The following is a 15,775-nucleotide window of genomic DNA, read 5'->3' on the forward strand; positions in this document are numbered from 1 at the left end:
AATCATAGTATAAGCCTTACTCTTGGTAACACGGGAAAAACAGATCAACAACTATGAGCAGGACGAAACCCTTCCTCTGCCCATGACCCGCTTGGTGACCCCTGGGCAGGTTTTTAGCCTCTCTGAGCTTCTGTAGGGTGGGAATTCGCATCCGCAGCGTGGGTGGCCCTCACGATTAAATTAAGAAGCGTCAGGCACTTAGAGCCCTGTTGTCACGTACTGAGCTTTCCGGGGAAACAAACACCCTCAACCGTGTCGGGCTCTGCCCGGAAGGTTTGTGACAGTGTGAAAAACTCACCCGTGCAAGCGCCACAGTCAAGGGCAACTTTCAGTTTCTTTAAGCCTCTTTAATGGCTTTCCGGGTGGTGCTCTTGGCATGCCCCCTCCCCCACCCCCAAGGTCATTATCGCTACATTATTCCGGGTTTCTCTGCTTATGCAGATAATTGCAATCAGCAGGCCCCATTAGGCCCCATTAGAGGGCATCCCATCCGGTACTTATCAAGCTTTAATGTGCAGCTAAAGCTCTTGGAAGGCCTTGTGACTCCCCAGAGCTGGAGTCAGCAGGGCTGGGCGGGGGCCTGGGAACCTGCATTCCTGTTAGGCTCTCGGGTGCTGCCGATGCTGCTGGTCACGGACCGCACTTTGAGGGCAAGGTTGCCCTCCGGTTTTTTTTCCTGCGCCTTGGAGTCGCCTGGAGAAGCTCGGAAGCCCACGGGTCCTCCCTTTGCCTCAAGCAACATGGAGGATGTGAGCCCAGTGAGGAGGGCAAAGGAGACCGCCAGCTGCCGGCTGAACCTCCGTAAGGAGGGAGGGCCAGGGGTCGGAGAAAAACGGAGTGGAGACAGGGCCGCTCGTAGTGAATACGCAGTGACATCTACGCAGGTTCTTTCCCGGGGCAACAAAGGGCATCGTGTGGATGTGACATGTTCACTGCGCTCTTGTCAGAAGTCAGGCCAGCAATCTACAGATGAGGGCTTGCTAGCCTCAAGAGGTACCACTCAAAACGCCCGAGTGCTCATCAGCACCGAGTGCGCACACACACACACACACACACACACACACACTCGCTGAACCGTAGTAATAAATCAGCCCTCAGAGTTAGGTACTCCAAAGTGCCCCCAATACCCCTGTGACAGCTACAGGGTAAGTATCGGCAACTCAGAGGGCGACGACGAGGAGGCAGGCTTTGTCTAGGACGTCACTGTTGCTGTAAAACTGTCAACAATTACAAAGCGGTGTGCCAAAACGCGTCACCGTGGCCCGATGTGACTGCTTCCTCTGCTCAGAAGTCCGTCTCCCTGTCCCGTCCGTGCACGGAGAGCTGATTCCCACATTCAGCCTGCCATCCCGTGAACTCTCCAGAGCCCTCCCCAATTCCCTAAAATCAAACCAATTCTCTCCTCCTTGAGAATCCCCCTTGGCTCCCGTTTGCTGTCCTTTATGGCTCTCACACCGGGCTTCCTTGTACTGAGAAGGTTTCTGCCCACGTCCTGATTTGTTCCATACTGTTTAACCTGAAGTCATCGTCGAACCGTCTTGCCAACAGGAACTGTAAGTGCCCCGTGAACCCTTCTTGGGGTGGGCAGCAAACCCCACCTAACCCTTCTCCAAAGGTTGCCACCCTGCTCCTCGGGGCACAGAGTAGGGGCGCGCTCCCCGACCCCGTGGTGTCAGGGGGGATCTGACCCCTTCTGGCGGAGGAGTTTGGAATGGGAGAGACACCTGCCGTTTCCGGGCTGGAGGCGCTCATCTCCTAGGAGCTGCCGTCCTGTGTCCCCCAGGAGCCAATGTGGAGCCCACTGCCCTGCACAACACGGCCAGGACAAGTGACATGGGACGAGGTTCCCTGCTGACCTGTGGTGGATGGAGACCCCGCGGGAGGAAGAAGCCCTTGACCTTCTGGGAAGCATCGCCCACCCCACCTTGACTACCACACCGTCCCTGGTTTGTAACCTCAAACATTAGCATTTCCTCCTGCTAACTCCTTTCTGTTCAAATAACAAATGAATAGATAATACAATACACATAAATATATGAATAAATGAATTACAATGAGTAAGTATATACAATATAAAAAGTACAGTGTTAAGAAGGAAGAAATTCTGGGGAATGTGCCTGAGTCAGAATGGTAAGCTGGTGTTTTATCTTCTTTGACAGATTATTTAAAAAGAAAAAAAAAAGCATTCTTGAAGTTAGGCTGAGTAGTGTTCACTAAAAATGAATCATTACAGAGGGGCGTCTGGGTGGCTTAGTCGGTTAAGCGTCCAACTTCGGCTCAGGTCACGATCTCGCGGTCCGTGAGTTCAAGCCCCATGTCGGGCTCTGTGCCGACAGCTTGGAGCCTGGAGCCTGCTTCGGATTCTGTGTCTCCTTCTCTCTGTCTGCACCTCCCCTGATCACACTCTGTCTCTGTCTCTCAAAAATAAACATTAAAAAAAATAATAAAATAAAAAATGACTCAGGCTACTACAGACTACTACAGAAATTATGCAGCAGCATTGGTCAACTGGGTATTTTGAAATATCCTGCCTTTGCCCATGTCAGTGGTTCAAGATGTGGCCACCTGAGCAACCTATAAGTGGTTCTGTGGTTTTCTTTGTTTTTTTTTTTAAACGTTTATTTATTAATTTTTTTTTCAATTTTTATTTATTTTTGAGGCAGAGAGAGACAGAGCATGAATGGGGGGAGGGTCAGAGAGAGAGGGAGACACAGAATCGGAAGCAGGCTGCAGGCTCTGAGCGGTCAGCACAGAGCCCGATGCGGGGCTCGAACTCACAGACCTCAAGATCATGACCTGAGCTAAAGTCGGATGCTCAACCGACTGAGCCACCCAGGTGCCCCATGTAGTTGTCAAGTAAGAGACAGTGAAACAGTCTTTGACTCCTATAAATTTTACAGATGGGGACTATGAAGCCAATGGGCTTCTGGGAAATCCCACTGAGTTCCTACCAGCTATGTCTCAGCAACCGTCCCAGAAGCACGGGGACGCGTCAGCGAGGCTGGCGCCCCCTTGACCCTGGGCATCTCACTGAGGCTCCACATCCCCGTGTGCATGGTGGACACTATCTCATCTTTGTTCAATTGTATCTATTTTTATTATTTTTTTTTTTTATTTTTATGCCTAAGTCATGATTCAATGAAGCACAAAAGTGGAGATAAGATAGCAGCAAAGTACTAGACCCGTAATGTCAGGAAGCACGAATCTGTCCATCTTGGAGTATGATAATTTTTCCAAGACAGGGATGTCCTCTCCCCTCAAAAAACAAAAACGCAAACAAAACAAAACAAAACAAAAACAAGCCAGAAAACCCAAAGGCGTTTAGGAAATAAGACACAACCGTCTGACAATGTGATGTTATGGGTCTGGAGTCCCCATGCCCATAAGTTATTTGTTTTTTGGAAAGTGTCATCAATCTATCAAAACTTCTTCATCAGTTCTGGTCTCATTTTTAAAAAAAGAAACAAATGCAAGCAAAATAACACTTTTGAGTGTGAAGTTAATGAGTTGTGTTTTAAAGAAAATGAATAAACCCCGAATCGTATTTTTTAATGTTTTTTTTTAAATTATTTTTGAGAGAGAGAGAGAGACAGAGTATGAATGGGGGAGGGGCAGAGAGCGAGAGGGAAACAGAGAGTCTGAAACGGGCTCCAAGCTCTGAGCTGTCAGCACGGAGCCCAACGCGGGGCTCGAGCCCACACACCGTGAGATCATGACCCGAGCAGAAGTCGGACGCTTAACCGGCTGAGCCACCCGGGTGCCCCCCCAAACTGTGCTTTTAATAGCAGAAAGAGACACAAGTCTTAGCACCGCAGAAAGACCGAGAAGACCAGATTTCAAAGTTTATTGAGGGCGTTCTCAGGGAGGAAGCACAACTGGTTTTTGGTTAAAATTCCTTTCTGTTTTGTTGGATATCACATAATATTAGTGGCCTGGCGTGTACAAGAGCAGACACCAATGCCCCCGTGTGTTTGCCGATTCTGTTCCACGTTCGGTCAGTTCCCAACGTACAGGTGGGATCTATGAGGGGGCAGCAGGGGACCCACACTGTAGGAGATGACGCTTTGTCGTCATTTGTGTAATTTGTAACTCTTTTGTAGGAGGCGATATGCTCTGCAGAGAGTACACTGGGCTCAGCGGGGGGCCCACAATGACCGGCAAGGATAGGGTGGTTTTACTCGGATGCCGAGTCGTAACCTGCTTTATTTTCCAGACAAGTTGCTGGTTAACGATGGGCCTCCTGCTCTCGATTTATGGTTCCAGGAAACGGGGAAACTTGTAAATACAGTCAAATGATGGTGACCAGCATCTTGTTGGTCTGTGTTTAGACAAAGTGGAAAAGCAGAGCATGTACTGTGGATGTTGACGGCTGAAAGGGAACACATCTACCAAGCATTTGGCACGTAAGATGAGTTAAACTTCTTTCTGATACTGATAATGTCAGTAGCATGATCAGTAGACATCTTTTGGGGACGCACTGAGTACCTTCACAGGCCTCGACCCATCACTTCAGGCCAAGATATTATGGTTTTTTTTAAAGTTTATTTATTTATTTTGAGAGAGAGAGAGAGAGAGAGATGGAGAGAGGTGGGGGAGGGGCGGGTGGGGGAAGAGAATCCTAAGCAGGCTCTGCCTTAACAGCACAGAGCCCCATATGGGGCTAGAACTCACGAACCGTGAGATCATGACCTGAGCCCAAACCAAGCTTAACCATCTGAGCCACCCAGGTGCCCCATGGTTTTTGGTTTTGCTTTGCATCAAGGAGAGTGCATTATATGAGGTTATTTCACTGAAGAGAACAGCAAAACCTCAAAGAATAGTTACTTAAAAATGTAGATTTGTATTCTTTGTCATGCAGAAGGAGTCCAGTGACTTCCTAATATTAGGAGAGATACAGACTCGTTAGATGATTCAGCTCCCTCTTCTCTAGGATGCAGGATGCTTCCTCATGGCCCATGAAGGCTGCTTGAGCTCCAGCCATCAAATCCTCTACATTCTCTATAGCGTTTCTGGGACCCCTCCCTCAGCAGAACTTACTCACCTATCTGCTGCTTCCAGGGACACTCAGAATAGACCATCTTCTTATTTGGGAGGCAATGTGGCCTCTGTGTTGGTTGGTTTATGTATAAAAGACATGCTCACAGGCGAGTCACTTACTATCTCTGGAAATTGGCTGACCCGGGAGGGACAGTGATTCCAGGGCACCAGACGCCCCAGAGGTCAAAGCATCAGAAATCTAGAAAGTACAAGAAGCAGTTAATTCCCTGGCAATCTCTGTTATGGACAGGATATCAAAATTCCTCAGAAGATGACATTCTTTAACCATCAACCCTTTCCCAACATTTTTTGTTTTTCTGAATTTGTGAGAGGAATCAGGCATTGTCATCGTATGAATAATTTAAAACCAGATCCAAATGCTGAAAAGAAAGCATGAAGAAACACTTTCTAAAGCCAAATGAAGTAAGTGATTAAGAGATCCGGCTGTGATCTCTCCGTCGAGACGTTTAACCTCCGGCTTTTGAGTACCATGCCCTCCTTAGCCCAAATCAGATAAATCCCTGATGGTAGGGCCCACTGAGAAACATCTCCTCATCGCTGGGTCTGTTCCCAACCTTCAGCCTTTGTACTTAGAACTTTCTGCTGGAATAATCAGCCACTTCTTGTCACTGGTAATGAGCCTTTATTATTTGGCATTGGGGTTTTCCGCTTTGGTAGAAACGGAAGGCCAGTAAGAGGTAGGGCACTTGCAATAAAATCCGAGGCAGGGCTCAAGGCATCCTTTGACCAGATCGAACAAGACCCCGTAAAAAGATCGGGGGTCATGGGGGCACTGCCTCCCCAGTGCCTAGGGAATTCCCATATGGGGTGTGCCATGGTCAAGGGGTGTGTGTTCTCTTGATTACACAGGGGATCCAGGTCTCCCGTCCTCCATTTAGGGCCCTTGTGTCCAGGGGGGCAAGTCTTACCTGGCGTGGCGTGGAGGCTGGTGGCGGCACATCCACACTGAGGACCTTCATCCTCACCGTCCCTCGCAATTGTCCCCTGGTCTCTTGCAGCCAGGGTGCTGGGGCGAGCTCCCAGCGGGTCACGAGAGCCCTGGGGTCTCATTTTTCCTGGTGCTGAGTTAAAGGAGTTGGAATCAGCCACCGCCAGGGCACGTGCTCTTTGGCAAGCGCCCCAGCAAGGGCGTTTCCTCTCTCTCCTGGTGAGCTGCTGGCCAAGCAGTTAGCAGCGCCCACGGCAGGCAGTGGATGAAGGGCTTTCTCTCTTCCCCTGAGACTGTTCTCTGAGCGTGTCCTTCCTCTCCCCGTGTATCCAGCCTCCTTTTCACCCAGAACCTTCCTCACCGTCGACTTCTGGCAACGGGATGATGCAGCATTTTGGAAACATTTTTTGGAAACATTGGAAAAAAAACAACAAAAACAACTATAGGGGCGCCCGGGTGGCTCACTCCGTTAAGTATCCAACGCTTGGTTTCAGCTCGGGTCATGATCTCACGGTTCGTGAGTTCGAGCCCTGAGTCGGGCTCCACGCTCGCTCAGGGTGGGATTCTCTCTGCCTCTCTCTCTCTGCCTCTCAGCCACCTCTCAAAATACATAAATAACCATTAAGAAAAAGAAAAAAAAAAACCATAAAATATTTTATAACCCAATTGACTCCAACATTCCACTTCAGGTATATCTGAAACTCATGTGAGTATAAAAGGAGTATCTTATGCCCAAGGATGTCCTTTGCAGCCTCAATTAATAGCAGGCTAGGAAAAAAAAAAACAAAAACAAAAGCAGACAAATCTGATCCAACCCTGAGCACTGCGTGCGTTGCTGGTTGGTGAGAAGCAGCTTCCCAACTGTGGGCCCGAGGCACTGTTAGTGACTTCATTACCAAAGAAAATTTAAATCGGGTTCACTAAGTTAGGAAATTTTGTCTCATACACTTTGGGGGGGAGAAAAAACCCTGCTCTGATGGAAAAGTTTTCCTGGTTTAGTGCTCAATTAAGCCAGGAAATTAAATTACCCGGGACAGTCAATTAATTGAAGATCGTCTTAATTGAGCTTTTTACAATCACACTTGGAATCAGGCGCTCCGCTGAGTGTCTGGGGAGGGGCTCTTTCCGCCGTGGTTCCTGTAGCTGGAGACACGACGGGTCTACGGGGGCTGGGCCCCAGCTCTGCGCTGTGACCCGGGCAGGGGCCACGCTGTCCTCAGCAGTGACTGGAGGTACATCTGTTAGGACCGAATACAGGCACACACGTGGAAGGCTCGGGGCCCTGTGGGCACGGGGAAAACACTGGAATTGTCACAGCTGTCTCTCTCCATCAGAGAGGGCGGTCCCCAGGCAGGGGACAGCGTGGGACAGCCGGTCACTCCTCCCTGGATTCAGGTCCCACGCGTTCCTTCTCCTTCCGCGACACTGTTTCCTTTCTGTGACCGTGAGGCTGTGCTCCCCGCTAGTCACCTAGCACGGCACCCCGTCGTGGAGCCAGCCACGGAGCCACAGCACTGGCCTCCAGGTCCCACTTCCTCTGCTTTCTCACACACTGTCTCCTCTTTCAAGTTCAGCTGTTGCCTTCCTTTACACCCAGCTCAGAATAGCTACTTTTGGGAAGTGCTAAATATAGGTAATCTGAAAAAGCCAGTTGTTTTCCGTCCCTTCAAGGGTTCCTTCCCCCCCACCTCGAGCAGTGAAAGGGGCTGGAGGGGGGCTCCCTCTCCCCTGTCCTGATGCGGGCCCCAGTGGCCCCTGCTGGTGTCTCAGGGGCTCCCGCGGCTGCCAGGCAGGGGTCTCCGGGACGGCCTCCCGCCCCGTGCACACAGCGTGAGCAGGGGACAGGGCCCGGCCAGTGTCCTTCTCCCGAAGGCCTGTGCTTGGCCGCATGTGGCGCGAACCCCCAGTGACAATGGCTTAAGCAGGGTCTTCTCCAGGGTAATCGGGGAGTCTGGAGGGGAGCGTCTCAGGGGTCCTTGGATGTCTCTGGGCGTCTCCGTCTTCGTTTCTCACGGGGAGGCCACTGCAGTGCTGGTCGCCAGGCCATGTTCCCGGCCGTGGGCGGGAGACACGCGGGGGAGAGAGCTGCCCACCCAGCCCGCACAAGCTGTGCTTACAGCGAGCCCTCCTCCGGGGCCGAGGGGGCGATCCTGGCTGAGCGGGGTGCACGGCCACCCGCACGACTAGTGGGATTCGGGTAGGCAGGAGGGGGGACGTGCCTGCTTGTCCCCGTGCCGTCTACGTTGTCACCCAGCACAGCTAGCTGCCCGTCACACATCCCGGCAGTTGGGTCGATGGAAGGGGATTGCATCGCGGACCAAGTCCCCGCTTCCTGGCCTGGCCCCGATACCGCCTCAGTCCCGACCTCCACCAACGGCTCCCGGAACTTCACCCCATCATTCTCTTACCCAGACTCCCGATCATCTCCTCCAAAACCGCGCTTCCTCCAGCTTGGGCCATGAAAGGACAACTCCGAGAGAAAGCCGTGCGAGCCTCTGGGTGGTGACCCACACCACTTGTGCATGAATGTTACTAACTGACGCGAGACTACAGAACTTGGTTGAGCCTCTCAAGCTTACGGCATTTACGCATCTTTAAAACCACAGCAGAATTTCGCGGCGATTTCAAGCAACACGGTGCAATCAATTAAGTTGAGTTCGCATAATTCATTGGATGGGAGACAGGGTTTTTCCTCGGCGGGAGGCCTGGTCTCAGGAGGACGCAGCACCGTAGCTGACGTAGCTGAGGGTGCAGGGCTGTTGCTCAGGACTCCCCTCCCTGCTCTGCCCTCGAGTCACTGCCAAGCTCATGCTTTCCCAGTGCACCACACAGACTGAGGCCCCCTGCTCCCTTCTCACTGACGGTAAAGGAAGTTAATTCCCCTTGGTATGGAGGGTATCACAGGTGCCGGTGGGATATCAAGGCAGGATGTCCTGGCAGGTGACCTTCCAGCGGCTTCTGGCCGTGGCAACAATCCCTCCTGATTCCCTCTCCGCTTTCCCATTAAATTTCGCCCTCCGGGAGAACCTGAGATAAGAAATTTTCTAAAAGCGTGGACACTTGGAAAAGCAAACCTTTTGCATGTAAGGGTTTGATTGGAATCTCCGGCCAGTTCTATCATCTACCAGGGACGGGGATGCGGTGGGGGAGGGGGCCATGGGCTGTGTCAGGAGCATAGAGATGTCTTTTGGATTTTCCACAGACGGACATCTCTGTCGGGGTGTGCCAGGGCTTGTGACCTGGTTGTTGGCCTGTCACTATTACTGAGTGCAGCAGAGGCAAGGCGTCGCAGGGATGAGACGGGGAGGAGGGAAGAGGCTCGCTCTCTCGTCCAGAGCAAAGTCTAAGGTGAGTTTGGCCCATTAGAAAATCTAGCCTGTGGGAGGCAGAACAGAGTTGGCCAGTCTCTTGGTGGCTAGTGGTTTTCCTCTCTAATTTATAATTGGTATGATCCTGACATCAGAGTTTCCTGACTCAGTTTGGCCCACATGCCATCCGGGCACTCTCTCTGGGTCGAGGTCTCCACGAAAGAGCAGTGGGGCAGGGACACGGGAAATGTTGGAGGTAACACTTCAGCATGACTGGTATTTTTTTTGGGGGGGGGTGTCAATTGCATAGCTCCCTCTCTCATCCCAGTAAGACATTCCCTTTCATCGTGCTGGAAAAAAATGGGTCTTTAGCTGTGGTCACCAGACCCAGGAGCGTCCCCCAGGCCACAAGGCACTATTGCTCTGGGCCTTGACTAGCCCACCCCGTTACCTACGATTTAAAGTTGCTCTCCCTCCTGGACGTGACTTGAATTTCTTCTCTGATTCCTCCCACCCTTGGAACTAAACCAAGTCTTTGGCATCAGCAAATAGTTCTAAAGTAAGTGTGTGAGAAGGGCCATGAAGTGCTCTGGGACAAAAGGACACACGATGTCTTCCCACAGCCCGTCAGCGGGAATTAGTCACCTGCTTCCACCGGACCTTCAGGGGACCAGTGACACAGTTCTTCTGTGTTCCTACGGCGGGGGGGGCTGGTGCGGAGGGAGCAGCCCGCAGAGAGCACTGCCGACCGCCGGGGTGGGAAACGAGAGCCTGAACCACCTGGAAAAGGGGGTGTCTGCCTCGCCAATCTCACTCACCATGTTGGTAGACACTGACCACGGCTCAGGCATCGCTCATTGCCTCTGTCACGTTCAGTTCCGTGTAACATCCGCCTGTGTGTGAATTCAGACAAAGGCACAGAGTCATGGCCTTAGTCACGGTCCCGTCGAGCAAGATGTTGGAGGCGGGACCGTCCCTGTGAGGTAGGCTGAGGAGAGGTGTGTTAGTTTCCTGGTGATAGTTGGTTCCTTCCTCAACACCATCTGAGGTGGGAAAGGTGAGGTGGGTGGTTTTCATAAGGCTCGGCGGGGGGTGGGGGGGGTGTGGGGGGGGAGGGCAGCCAATGCTTCAGGAGCATCCAAGGAGTCTTAGCCTTAGCTGAGAGAGAATTCTGGGTACCGGAAGTGGTTGCCATAGCAATTAGTAGGAGGACGGTGGGGCCATTTTTAAAAAGAGGGATTCCAGATCATCTGAAGGGAAAAAGACATACTTAGCCTCTCCGTTGTCTCCGTCTGCAGGGAAACATAATTGTAGGTGGCATTTGAAATTATTTACATGATATCTGTTTTATTTTACACTATGAGGAAAAAAAAACCCCATGCGTGTCACTGGTAACACTAGAAAAATCTGACAATTACTTGCATTTCTGCCTCTTTCTCCCCCCATGACAAAAGGGGGGAGGGAGAGAGATAGGAAAGTGATCAGATATAAACCACCGAGAAGGACAAATACTTGATTAAAAGAAATTGTGCTGGTGACATATTACGTTTGGAAGATCTTTCTCTGCAGGCCCCCAAAGCACCATGAACCATGGAAATAGGGCCCCTGACCTTCGTACAAGTAAGTTCCACCTGCACTGGAGGGACAGGTGAATAGACACACCAAAATACCCAAATGATCTTGCCCACGTCGGAAGGTCAGAGAATAGATGGCTGATCTCACCGTGAGCTTCTGCCTGCAAATTCTGGACTCGTTACAGCTCATATGGAATGTGGTTGACACTGTACGTGACAGGGATTGGCCAATTCCTTGAGAGATAAGTGTATTCAGTAAAGATGGGCAGTCATAGATCTGGACTGAAATCCATAGTACATGCCCGCAAGGGTGGAGAGCAAGCTTAAGTAATAGTTAGCCTTTCAACGGCAAGTGAAAAATAACCTTTCAGCTTTATAAGACATGGACGTTTCTTTTATGTCACTCACAGTGAATATCGATGCTTTCTACTTTTAAAAAACTAGTAGTAAATTTAAAAAAAAAAAAGCAGCAGCATGGAGGAAAAAGAGGAATCTTAAGAAAATGGAGAAGGTTGTTTGTAAGCTTTGAATCTTCACCAGATTCTGTGGATGTAGCAAAGAAACAGGAGGCCAGTGGCTTCTGTCCCGTTCTGTACTGGGTTTGGACGGAGGAACTCAAGGATTAGAGCAGATGATGTAAGTGCCCCAAAGCAAGGGAAGAGGTGTGAGTCCAGGCTCCTGGGATCAGAGAGGACAGGAGGGGCGTGCATGGTCAGGGGCGGGACCGTGGCCTTAAGGCCCAACCAGAGACGGGAGACTGAGGGTGTCCAGCCAGTTCCGGACAACAGCACCTATGAACACAGACGCCACCTTAAAAGGATAGGTACGCTTGACCTCTTCTTTCTTTTTCTTTTTTTTAACAGGTGCAAATGGTGATTCTCTTGAATCTTCCAAGAACAACCCTTTCTTGGAAAGAAAGACTTGGTCCTGTTCTTGGAGCCACGATCCACGGGGTAGGGGCCCTTCCACGGGAGGCCACCTGTGGGAGGGACAGCCGGTCGGAGATTTTATTTATGCCACGTTGTCCGGGTGTGATGAGCTTCTCAGCCTCGTTCCTGCGGGGTCGTCCTCCACGGTCCCGATTGCAGGGGGACCAGTGCTTTTTCTGTCTTTGCTTTCTCCCTCATCCTCCATCTCTGCTCCCCACGGAAGGGAGGTGAGGACCCTTTGGGGGAGTCTGTGCTTCCTGCACCGTGTCAGCGCGCATGCTGAGCAAAGGCATCTCTCCGGGTTGACAGGGCTCTGCAGACATTGCTCGCTGAAAACTTGGTGCCGGCAGTTTATTAGGAGCAGGTTTTCAACATGCGCAGAGTACGAAATGGACTCGCCCAGGGAGCCAGCAAGTGCGCCCTTGGACAGAAAGTTATTTTTAGGCAGAAACTTGTACGTGAATGCTCCCAGCCGCTTTACTTGTAATAGCTCAAAACAGGAAATCGCCCAAATGTCTTTGGTGTGTGAGTGGTTCCACAAACTTGCACGTGTGTGCCAGCACCTACCACGCAGCGACACAAGTAAACAGACGGTCGATCCATGCCACAGTTTGGATGCACGTCAAGTGTGGACGTGGAGTGACGAAAGCCAATCTCAAAAAGTATATACTGGGTGGTCCCTTTTTTACAGCATTTGTTGTCGTAATTACAGAGATGGAGAATAGATTGGTAGCTGCAGGTGTGGGAATAGGGGAGGAAGGGGGAAAGGGTAGCGTGAGGTAGTCCCTGTGCTGACGTTCAGGTGCGTATCTTAACCGGGGGCAGCCACACGGGTCTGTCCAGGCGGTAGCTTTGCACCTGCACCGCAGGAGTGTACCTGGCACAAATCCTATGAACAAACTCGATGGACCGTACCAATCTCAACATCCTGGTTTTGATTTGATAGCTGTGGAAGACGGGAGAGGGTGGCTAAGGGGTGTGCCGGACGTTCCGAGGATTTCTTCGCAGCTTCCCATGAATCTACAGTTATTTCAAAACCCAAAAATTTAAAGCAAAGGTAATAGCCAAATAATTACTGTCACTTATTTGGTGCTGTTTTTCAACACTTGACCATTGCAATGTCTGAGTAGCATCAAACTGGTGTCATTTTAAAGTATACAAGGAATAATATTTCAGAACACACTCTTTGGAGGCACAGGTCATCTGTGTATCACAATAAAAATTATAATAGGAAATCTAACAGGTACGTAACGTCAACCAATCTCTGTTAGCAAAACTACTGGGGATCTACTCACGCTCGTCCAGTAGACTCAGGCTCAAAGCGGAATAAGAACAGCCCCTGCTCGTCCCAAGTGTGCATTACAATAAGAACGAAGATGATCCAAACCATTACAAATAGTTCGGGATGTGATGCGATGGGTGATAGACCTGTTTCTTTTCTCATCTGAGCATTGAATTCTAAACATTTCCGCCTAAGAGCTGTTCTTGTTGTGTCCCACAAATTTCGATCTGTTGCACTGTGATACTGATTCTATCAGGGGCGCCTGGGTGGCTCAGTTGATCTGACTTCAGCTCAGGTCGTGATCTCACGGTTCATGGTTTCCAGCCCTGCGTCAGGCTCTGTGCTGACAGCTCAGAGCCTGGAACCTGCCTCAGATTCTGTGTCTCCCTCTCTCTCTGCCCCTCCCCTACTCGCTTGCTCGCTCGCTCCCTCTCTCAAAAATAAATAAACATTTAAAAAAAAATCGGAGGAGTTTACAGCCTTGTTGTTTTCCCTCTCATGAGGCTGATTATTTTGCAGAATCTGGACAAGTTTTATAGACTGTCTCTCAGTTTGGCACGGTGGATCTTTTCCTCATGGCCAGGTTCAGGATAAACATTTTGGAAGGAGTATTATGTGGTGATGCTATGAATTCTTCAGAGCCTCTCACCATCGTTGATGCATCCTTTGTGGGGTGTGTGTGTGTGTGTGTGTGTGTGTGTGAGTGAGTGTGGCTTTGAACATTATTTTTAAAAAGCATCATACAGTAACTGTGACTCACATTTTGGTGCACGGTGCCATGAATTTGAAGACATGTACGGATTTATGTAATCCCCGTGACGATCTAGATGCAGAATAGTTCCATCCCCTCAAAAACTCCTGGACTCCATCCCAGTCTTACTGAATCTGAATCTGCATCTTAACAAGTACCTCGGGGACGTTCAAATTGAGAAGCCCTGGTGTAGAGAACTTGACACAATATTGACAAATTTCTGAGCCCATGGGAGACCGCTGTGGATACCCTAAATCTGGCTTTCCTTGATAGAGGGTTTTCCAAGCGCGTACAGCTCTGTTGCATTATATGAGAAAGATCACCAAGTCTGTAACTGGTAAAGCAGATTCTACCCCTGGTCAAAGAAAGACGGGGTCTTGCTTTAATTACCGCTACTGTGTCATTTCAGGGGTCACAGATACACAAACCCACACGCACGTACAAGTGCTCACACCTTAACTTAGGTTACTGGAAATACCTTTTTTTCCTTATGGAGGATGTTGCTATAAAAGCGAATTCCCTGAGCTTTCTACTGAGGAAAGCATTCTGCTAAAACTGAGGAGGCTGAGTCGAGTTTTCTGGGTCTCACGCCCATCATCACTCATCTGGGGGCTGATACAAGAAGGCAGTGCAAAACGGCCAGCACAGGGCAAAACAGGGCTGGGATAGACAGTGGTTCACGTCGCTAGTCTTTGATACTCATCCAGAGCCCAATAAAATGGACTCGACCTTTTCTAAATCTTTGTCAGTTACGACCTCCATGTCTTGGGAGGGCCTTGAAAAACCTAGGGCGTAAAAGACATGCAGTCACGCTAATGTGATGTAATTGGGCAACTTCAAGGCTATTTTAATATGTGAATCCATTAAATCAAAGTGAGTACTCACATGTTTGTGCGACGTTGGATTATGGGTAGGGATTGCTTATAGGTTTGGTCCTGAAATGTCGGCTGCCGGTTCCTCAGAAAAGATGACTCCCAAAAGTCCTGTTGATCAAGCAAAGCTAACTTTATTAGATTTATTGCAGTATGGGAGAACACCACCTTAATCGTCACAGTGTCACGGTGGGGGAGTCAGGGGACGGGGCTCATGAGATTTTAGAGATGCAGATGGGTGTTTTGCCAGTAGCCTTGCCAAGGGGAACCTGGTCGGCGTTGGGCACAGTTTGGGACTTGGGTTGGTGTCACAGAGTGGAAAGGTCGACCAGAAAGTGTTGATGATATAAGATGCCGGTTCTGATAATAAGCTGTTTGGTTAAGTTATACCCAATAAGTTATAACCAACAAGTTAAGTTAGCCAATAAGCTGGTTCAGCCTTTTCTCTCTCCAGCACGTATTTCCTGGAGTAAGTAATTACGATGTTTCCCCCTGATCCCAGCATTACGCCCCGCAGAAATGGGAAAGCATCTGTCTGAGAAATCTCTGCACGAGGACAAGAAGGTAGCCAGCGATGGCCCTCGGACCGCCGGTCAATGTGGGGCCGTCCTGGGCCTCCGCAGGCACCTCTGACCTGAGAGTGCGGGACACAACCGACGATCTGTCATTCTGCCAGGGGCATCCATACTGACGTCTTCTTCCACCCCTTCTCATCTGTGCTTTGGCTTTGTTGTTTTGTGGGGCTGTTTCTACACCTTTGCAGAAACCCGAAGGGAGCTGCACATCACAGTGGGGACCCGGGCTGGGAAATATGAGTATGAAAAATAGAAATTGAGACAAGTCTTCGCCCAAGTCATTGTGAGTGTTGACTACATTCGCATTCCCCATGTTGGGTTTCATGGCAAACTACATCAACGCTCAAGAGAGAGGACATCTGCAGACCAGAGTTTTGGATGCGTGGTTCCCATGTTCCTGGAAAGGTTCTCAGGGCTTCTTGGTACCTACTCGCAAAGGGCCTCTTGTAAGGGCCCTGAGTGAATTCCACTTAAGTCACTGACACTCAGATGTATTTG

Source organism: Acinonyx jubatus, chromosome D4 (genome assembly GCF_027475565.1).
Source record: "Acinonyx jubatus isolate Ajub_Pintada_27869175 chromosome D4, VMU_Ajub_asm_v1.0, whole genome shotgun sequence".
NCBI lineage: Eukaryota > Metazoa > Chordata > Mammalia > Carnivora > Felidae > Acinonyx > Acinonyx jubatus.